Genomic DNA, 9,054 nt, shown 5'->3' with positions numbered 1-9,054 from the left:
GAGAGAGAGAGAGAGAGAGAGAGAGAGAGAGAGAGAGAGAGAGAGAGAGAGAGAGAATGCAAATAGGTGTCTGTGAAGGCCAGAAGGTTTTAGATCCTCTGAAAGACGAGTTAAATGCAGTGATGAGCTGCTCAATCTGGGTGATGGGAACCTCAACAAGCGTTCTTAACAGCCATGCCATGTGCCTGCCCCCATTATGCACATTTTAACAAAGTAAACTTAGTTCAGAAATTAAGGGGTAATCTTAAAATGCATATGGTGTCTCATTAATGCAATTGTCAGGATATAGTAGTTTGTCACAGCTGATGCTTTGCTCAGAGCAAGATTATTTGGAAAGCTTCCATAAATTAGAAATAGTATAAAGAGAAGATCTTCTTTACGCCATAACTTAACCTGAGAATTGGTTACCCCAGACATAAAAATAAAAGATGGATACTAGACATTTAATACAATTGAACTGAAACAAAAACACAGAGCACAAACGATGCATGGAATGTGAAATGTGTTTGTGTCAGTTTCCTTGAAATATCTTTTAGAACTGATGAGAGCATTTATCTTATGATAGTCAAGTGAGAGAGAAGGAAAGCCTGATATTAGTGTTATGCCCAGATCACAGAGTCCCCACAGATCACCAAAGAGTCCAACTTGAATGCAAAAGCAGAGTCTTTATTTGAGCTTGAGCTCAGACCTCTCCAACCTCTCCAACGCAATGCCTGGGTGTGGAAGATGCTGAGCTGGTCTCAGCCTTGAATTTTACACAGTTTAAGCTGGGTAAAGAAAGGGCTTTTTAACTTAGTAGTTACATGACTGGTTGACATTTCAGAAAGCATAGCTTCCCTAAAAATGTTAGTTAGCATCATAAACTTTGCTAAATATATCTAATCATGCTTAACGTGAGTCATTTGCCCGGTACATGACATCCATTATCAAGGGTGGAGTCACTATTTCTTGAGGGGTATCTGGGTTTCTGAACAGGCTGTGGTTTCTCCAATAACCAAGTTCAAACTAGGGACAAAACTGGATATAAAATGGAGTTTGAACACAACATAGAATTAGCTAGCCTGGGTCCATCAATTAGTTCTTTGAGTTTCATATAACATGATTTTACCATGCATATCTTTCACCTCTAGCAACACTTTTCATATCCATGGTGCCTTTGTTTTTACCCACAGCATTTCCTATCACCCAACTTTCTGAAAACAAACAAACAAACAAACAAACAGAAAACTCTTCAAGACCAATTTGCATGGCCCAAATATTCTTGGATGTTTCTAACCCTGGAATGGCATCAGCTTACTAGGGGCTATACTCTGAGAAAAACCTGTCTCTCCCTTTATCATCAGCTAAAATTTGTCAGTGACTCCATGGCCAGGAGTGAGATGTCCTGTCCAGCTCTCACCATGATGGGATTTGCTCTGGCTTGGGTTTGCACAGTTTTTGTACTATGAGCTCATAGAAATCATCTTTAAGAAAATGAATACAACATTTTATTGAATTTAAACACACATACACCTAAAACAAATGGTTTCAACAACCCTGTTTCAATAAAGAAAACATAAATGAAAAATGCAGAAAAGATTTATTTTTGTGTTCAGAGTTGTGGCCAATGTGCGAGCAGATAACTGAACAGTCTCAGGAGTCCCAGACTCTGGGTGCAATACAGCAGAACAGCATTTCATCCCTCAGTGCCACTTATCCTTGAGAGATGTAGCCAGTAAAATGAGCTAAGGAGAGGGCTCTCCCCACTCCCTCAGCTGTTTGTGCTAGTGACAGATTCAGCGTGTAGTGACACATGGAAGCATGGTAAGACTTCAAACTCGTAATTTGTTCTTTTTATCAAAGTCAAAGATGAAATCAAGAGAGGAACTGATCAATAATAAATGTGTGCACAAATAAGTGCAGCACATGTTTACAATCTTGTTATTACTGCTTCTTGAACCGTAGTGCACAATATCCTAATGCATTACTGAATTGCCTTGGGGGAACAAAGAGAATCTCGTGTGTGTGTGTGTGTGTGTGTGTGTGTGTGTGTGTGTGTGTGTGTTTAATTTTAAGAAATGTAGTAGTCCATGAAATTATGTCTTTTCTAGGCTCCAGAATTGGCTTCAGCTAAGTAGGTGCCAAATGGGATTTCTTTCACCAGATCAGTGGTTTCTGTGTCATAAAGTAAAGAGGATGTTAACTGAAATCCACATACACCTATGGGAATGTGCACCTTACATTCACATGCCAAAGACACTAAGGAAAGAAAAAGGAAATATTACTACTAAAAATTTTTATCAAATACTGAAATCAAGTATATTATCCATGAAATTAAAAAAATAGGAAATGTTTTTGTATTTTTCTTGCTTTTTTGGAAGCAGTATTACAAGAAATAAGCAGAGATAGTATAGCATAATATGAGTAAAAGCAAGACAAAGCAAACTCAGAATATTCATGTTGTCTGTCTTGAAGAGAACTAACATTCTTTTTTAATTTTATTTTATTTAATCTGGTTTTAAGTCCAGATTTTATCCCCAACCCATCCTCTGACTATTCCACGTTCCATAACTCCTGCCCTCTTCTCCACAAGGATGTCCCCATCCTCCCCACCTTCAACCCCACCAGACCTCCCCACCCCCTGGGGTCTCAAGTCTCTTGAGGGTTAGGTTCATCTTCTCTCACTGAGTCCATATCAGGCAATCTTCTGCTGTGTATGTGTTGGGGGCCTCATATCAGCTGGTATATGGTGCCTGGTTGGTAGCCCAGTGTCTGAGAGAACTCAGGGTCCCAGGTTAGTTGAGACTGCTGGTCCTCCTACAGGGTCACCCTCCTCCTCAGTTTCTTCCAGCTTTTCCCCAATTCAACCACTGGTGTCCCTGCCTTCTGTCCATTAGTTGGGTGTAAATATCTGCATCTGACTCTTGCAGCTGCTTGTTGGGTCTTTTGGAGGGCAGTCGTGATAGGCCCCTTTTTTGAGCACACTGCAGGCCTTCGAGCCTCCCCTTGAGTTGGATCCCACTTTGGGCCTGTCCCTGAACTTCCTTTTCCTCAGGCTCTTCTCCATTTTTGTCCTTGCTTTTCTTTCAGACAGGAACAATACTGGGTCAGTGTTTTTGACTATGGGATGGCAACCCAAGAACTAACATTCTAAGAGAATCATCATGACAAAATGTGGTGCCTCTGAGTATGAAACCAACACAGTTCTAAATGATGAGCAGAAAGTTAAAAGGATGGAAATTCCTCTTTCCTCTGCATATACACCCCTTCACCCTGCCTCTTTCCATTAGAAGCAGTAATGTCCAGCTGGAGTGACATCCTGACCAAATGGAAAAAGAAAGTAAAAATGATAGAGAACCAAACAGACACTGTAAGGGGAATATTTCCAAGCAGGAATTTAAATTTCAGAAGTTTCTTTCCTTCCTTGGAGAAGAGAGATATTGACTTTCACATATTTAATGAAATCACATCAAAGTTTTCTAGATAACTATTTCATACATTAAAGATCTAAGAAGCACATAAGATGTTCCTTGTAAAAAGAAAAAGACTTGAATCAGCAGTTTTTCCTGTCTTTGAAATTGAAGAAGAAATAAAGAATGTGTGACTCTAGTTTTATAATCCCATGTCCATGATGATTTGACCAGAATTAAATTCTATTTTTGTTTATTTTCCATTTGTAGGTTAATTTCCTACAAAAGGAAAGGAGAGATTACAGTTTAATCAGTCAAAATATTATTATCATGTTTTTCAACATCCTGAAGTTGAAGCTAACCACAAAGACTATAATTCAAAGCAGAATGGCTACAAGGAAGGATGGCAAAATGGTTTTACAAACACTGCTGATAGTTCCTATTTATCTCAAAGTATTCATTTAGCTACTCAGTCTTAGTCTCTTAGAAAATTTACTAATCTTAATTCTCAGAAGAAATTTAATTGTCTCTAATATGTAAAAATTCCTAGGCTATCTTATACACTTGATTCTCTCAAATAACGATTGGTATGATTTTGTTATCAATTAGACATTAAAAACAATGCAGTAAGTTATCTATAATTCCCCCCCACCCCCCGAGACAGGGTTTCTCTGTGTAACAGTGCTAGCTATCCTGAAACTCACTCTGTAGACCAGGCTATCCTGGAACTTACAGAGGTCCATCTGCCTCTTCCTCCCAAATGCTGGGATGGGCCACCACTGCTAGGCCCTGTGGATCTTCTTAAGAAAAGAAAAATTAGAATCTAACTGTGCCAAATTTGGGAGAACAAAATTAAAGCACATCAAAACACTAGGAAATGCAGAGGAATGTGCTTGAAATGCACAAGCTGTGGTGGTCAGGCATCAATATTCTGTAAAAGTCCTGACATAAGAGAGACCATTAAAATCTTCTGAGAATTAAGGTTAGTAAATTTCCTAAGAGACTAAGACTGAGTAGCTAAACAAACACTGAGATAAGGAAGAACATCTGGCAATGTTTGTGAAGACTCTTTGCCATCCTCCCTGTAGCCATTCTGGTTTGAATGTTAGTTTCTGTAGTTGGTTTCACCTTGAGGATGCTGAAAACGTTGAATTTAATATTTTTACTGATGAAAATGTAAATTCACCTCTCCTTTTATAAGTAATTAATCTACAAGTGGGAAAATATTGTTGCACCATGCTACTAAATGTAAGTCTCAGTCTTTTGATAAAAGAATAAAATGTAGAACAAGAAGATATCTCAAGTTCTACCTACAGATGAGAGAGCAAATCTTGCGTTAAGACACCCCATCACTCATTGTTATTTCCTGATTATTCAACATATGTCTGTGAAATCTTTTCTAATCCTGTTTGTAAAAGTTTGAGCTTATTATACATTGAACTAAGAGTGATACTAATGCCTAAATTATCAGTATCCAATTAAGGTATCTAATATTTCTCTTTTTTTGTATCCAATATTTCTTAATGTCTTCCTTGATTGTAAGAAAACTCAGAGATACCACAAGGCAGTTATCAAAGAGTAAATTTACTTTTTAATTATATCTAAGATATTTTCTAAAAAATAAGTTGACATTAATTAATGACAATAAAAATTGCTTTTGTTTTAACATTTAACTCAAAGTGCTTAAGAATTTAATCAAAATATGTCATGTACATTCAGAATTCTTTAAAGTTAAATTTATGGCTAAAATAAAGTTACCTTTGGTTTATATTGTAAACTTATACTGTTCTTAATCTCATATCAAAGCATAATTTTAATTATGTCAATTATATGTTGACATCAAAACTAAATTGCACATTTTTGCCAGATATTAGAGGTATCAAATGCTTGTGATTAACATTCTATTCAAGATATATTTTAGATCTTTTAAAGGGAAGGACTCTTAGAATGTCTTGTAAGGTTGAAAGTGAGAGATTCAACATCAGAGACCTTGATGGAGTTTATACAGTGACATTCTAAAACCAAGAACAATGTAGCTTCTTTAGGACCAACCACTCAGGGAAAGAATGGAGATGCTAGATGCAGAATCCAACTGTTTAGCTTGACAAACTAGCCTTTGCACACATTTTACTGCTGCAAGAACTATAAAATGAAAACAGATCCATTTGTGCTTACTCCTTTTCCTTTTTCAGTAATTTCTTCTTTTTCTTTAAATCATCAATATTTTAAAGACAAGAATATTTGGTAATATTCTTCCCATTTTCCTGTTTGCTAGGCTAAAGCAACTTTAAATAGATAGATTCTTATGTATCTTTTCTCTATCACTGCCCAATGGTATCTAGCCTTACTGAATATGACTGTCTAGGGAAAAACAGATCTTTATTTCTCCCCTTTCCAGATTCTACTTCTATATTTCATTTTATTACTATCTCTAAACCACCCCCCTACACACACACACACACACACACACACACACACACACACACAAATGAATGCTATGATAGTCTGTCTCTTCTGCCACAGCACAGTATTAACAAAATAAATTCTCTTAATAAAGAACATTCATACCAGGATGAGATTCCGTCATTTTTGCTTTTCTTAAACAGCACCATTTCCCATCTGTTCTGAGTTTAGAGCCAAAGCCTGCTCAAGATAAATTTAATGTGTGTGGAGATGGATGTGGAGGAGTTCAAAGACCAGCCTCCTGGCTGAGTTGTCAAATAATAGAAACATTGGTAAATTCCTTCTTTTTTTTAGCCCACCATAAGGGGAAACAAATCAGAACAACAATAGCAAACTGTAAGAACTCCACACAGGACGCTATAAAGGATGAATAATTCTATTCCAAGATCCAATCTTCTTGTTTTCTTCTTTGTATCTTAGAGCAAGATGCAAGAACTAAGCATCCTTTCATTGCTTTCCAAGAAATGGCGTCATCCATTTTCCCTAAGGTCAATCTAGAAGTATTTGCATATCACTCTTATGCTCCAACTCCTTCTATGGTTACTCCCTAACACTAATTTATGTGGTTTGTTTCACTTTTTTTTTTTAAAAAACCTCTTGAGCGAAATCAAGGAATCCACTTAAAAATAAGAATACTGCTCATTTTTCTGCTCTAGCCTCTTATTATACTCAAGACATAAAATAGAAACATTAAATCATACTTCATCAGTCGCCTTCTTTTATTTTCCTGGTATAGATTCTTGAAGGACACTCCCTCCCCTATTGGCAGCAGAGAGATTTTCTCAGTGCTATGGCTGCTGGTAAGCCCCAAGAGGCCTTCCAGATGGTGCAGCTCTTTAGAGCCATCCACACACCAATGAGCCCAGTAAAGGCTCCAAAAGCTGGACTGAGACAGAACCTTTTGTTTGTCCTTTCAAAGCCAGCTTTATCTGTGGGGAATAGATGATTCGTTATACCTCACAAGGAAGAATAGAACAATTGCCAATTGTTGTGTCATACTGAGATAAACTTAACTTCATCACAATGCACTGTCTGTTTTAAATATAAATAGATTCGGTTTCAAATATTTTGCCTCACTGAATGCCCCTAAGCAAAATCAGTCAATGGGTTTTCTTCCATATGACCAGTCCCTGACAGGTGTTGTGTTTGCTCGTCACATCTCTTTTTATACATTGGAAGAACTCATTTGAGATTAGGCTTTCTTTTTTTAACTTGGAGTTAAATTTATTTAGTATGGTAATTCCAACATTGAGAATTTTTCTCTTTTAATTTTATAGTGCTTATAAAGTTGTTCTATTTTTCTCTGATGTTCTGATAAACTGTAATGTTCTATATGGTCAGGTGCTCTATTGCCCGTGACCAGTGATTTTGCAGCATTCTGGAACCTGAGGACAGAGGTGTGATAGTCAAGAGAGTGAAGACATTGATGATCTGTTGACTATCAAGCCAGTGGCCTCAAATAGCTTGAGCTATCATTATTTATATAATCACAAGTCTACTCACCGCTAGAAAAGACATTTTCATTGCAGACAGAGACATGTTCATGTACCAAGCAACTTTTCTTGATCTGCATCCACCAATTAACGCCACGTGGCCATTGCCACTCCAGCTAACCTTTCAAATTAAATCATTTGAAGTTTCCATTTCTCATCTAATCTCAACGGGCAGCATCTGTGGCATTAGAGGGTTTTAACCTTAGCTTTGTTCTTTTGTGATACTTTGTTATCAGTTTTTCACAGCTCCACCAACTTCATCATCATTTTCAAAATCTTAACTTTGTTGATATTATATCTTATTTTCTTTCACTAATTAATTATGTACATTTAATCCTTATGCCTTTTTATTAAATTTGGCATTAGCCTTTTGCCATTTCCATATTTAGCTCATTAAGTTTTGGTATTTTTGATAGTTTTGGTATTTTTAAGAGTTAAAATTATAAGTTGTCTCCTAAAATTGCTTTATCCTATATTGTACAGTATGTATATATGTATGTATATATATATGCATATATTATGTACATGTATGTATACATATATTATACATACTTTGTTATGTATATTATATATAATAATTCAATTTTAAGTGTTTTCTGGCATCTACTTTAGGAATTTGCCTCTTCCTCATTTTACTTAGCCATGTTCTTTAACTTCCAAATAGATTGTTCTTTTTTCTGTTTTTACTGTCTATATCTGATTTGACTTTTTTTGTAACTGGTAAACATGAATTATATGCTACCAATTCTTTGAAATTTATTGAAACTCACTCATAGATCAGCATGTAGTTGATTCATATGAAGGATGTTTTTCTAGTTTAAAATAATATATACTGACAGGTTAAGGTAGTGCTTCCATATAAGTTGGTTGTCAAAGATTAATGAATTGTCAGAACATTCATTCACTATTTATTTTTAAACCTTTTCCTCTTTTGATCAATCACTTTTTCTCTATCTTATCAAAGAAATATTCTTGAATAGCCCTAAAAATGATAAATAGGGAAATCATTAAAAGGAGAGTGTGAATTATTGGAGATTTTAATGTCATGTCATGCTTGGAGAAAGTTAAAAAGATTAAGAAAAACACTAACAACATTGAGGGAAAGCTATAATGAATTTATTAACATCATTAAGTTTTAATCAATCAACACAGCATGTTTAGCATCGTTGTATGCAAGGCATTAAAGACAAGACTAGACTTACATCTATTAAAATTTTAGTGGAATGAATGCAGAAATAAGCATTACTCAAATTTGATAGAATACAGGATTTGGAATAATGCTCTAAACTAATGGGACAAACAAAAGTCTAATGGAAGCAAAGCAGAGAGCAATTGTAGCCAGATTGATGACGAATGCCCCTGGAGTGAGTGATGGAGTGTGAAAACAAGTGCAACACTGTGATGGGGAGATGTGGAAAGAGAATCTGTGTTATGAAAGTAAGAGGGCAAGAAAGAGGACTTGTTCCGAAGGATAAGACCTTCTTGCCTTCTTACTTCTATAATACACGAACATCTTCTCTAGAGTACAGAGTTTACCCTTTTCTTCACTGTCACTTTATTTCAAAGGGTGAGGATTACTGTGATTTATCATGCATCTTCCCACTCAAATATCCACACATTGAATTCCAGCCTCAGCAACTCAGAATGTGACCACTTTGGGAAACAGGACTTCTAAAATGGTAAATTAAAATGATGGTAGACTGTAGTAA

The sequence above is a fragment of the Grammomys surdaster genome, unplaced genomic scaffold (genome assembly GCF_004785775.1).
Source record: "Grammomys surdaster isolate TR1022 unplaced genomic scaffold, NIH_TR_1.0 126679, whole genome shotgun sequence".
NCBI lineage: Eukaryota > Metazoa > Chordata > Mammalia > Rodentia > Muridae > Grammomys > Grammomys surdaster.
The sequence above is the reverse complement of the archived record's forward strand: the minus strand, read 5'-3'. Positions refer to the sequence as shown.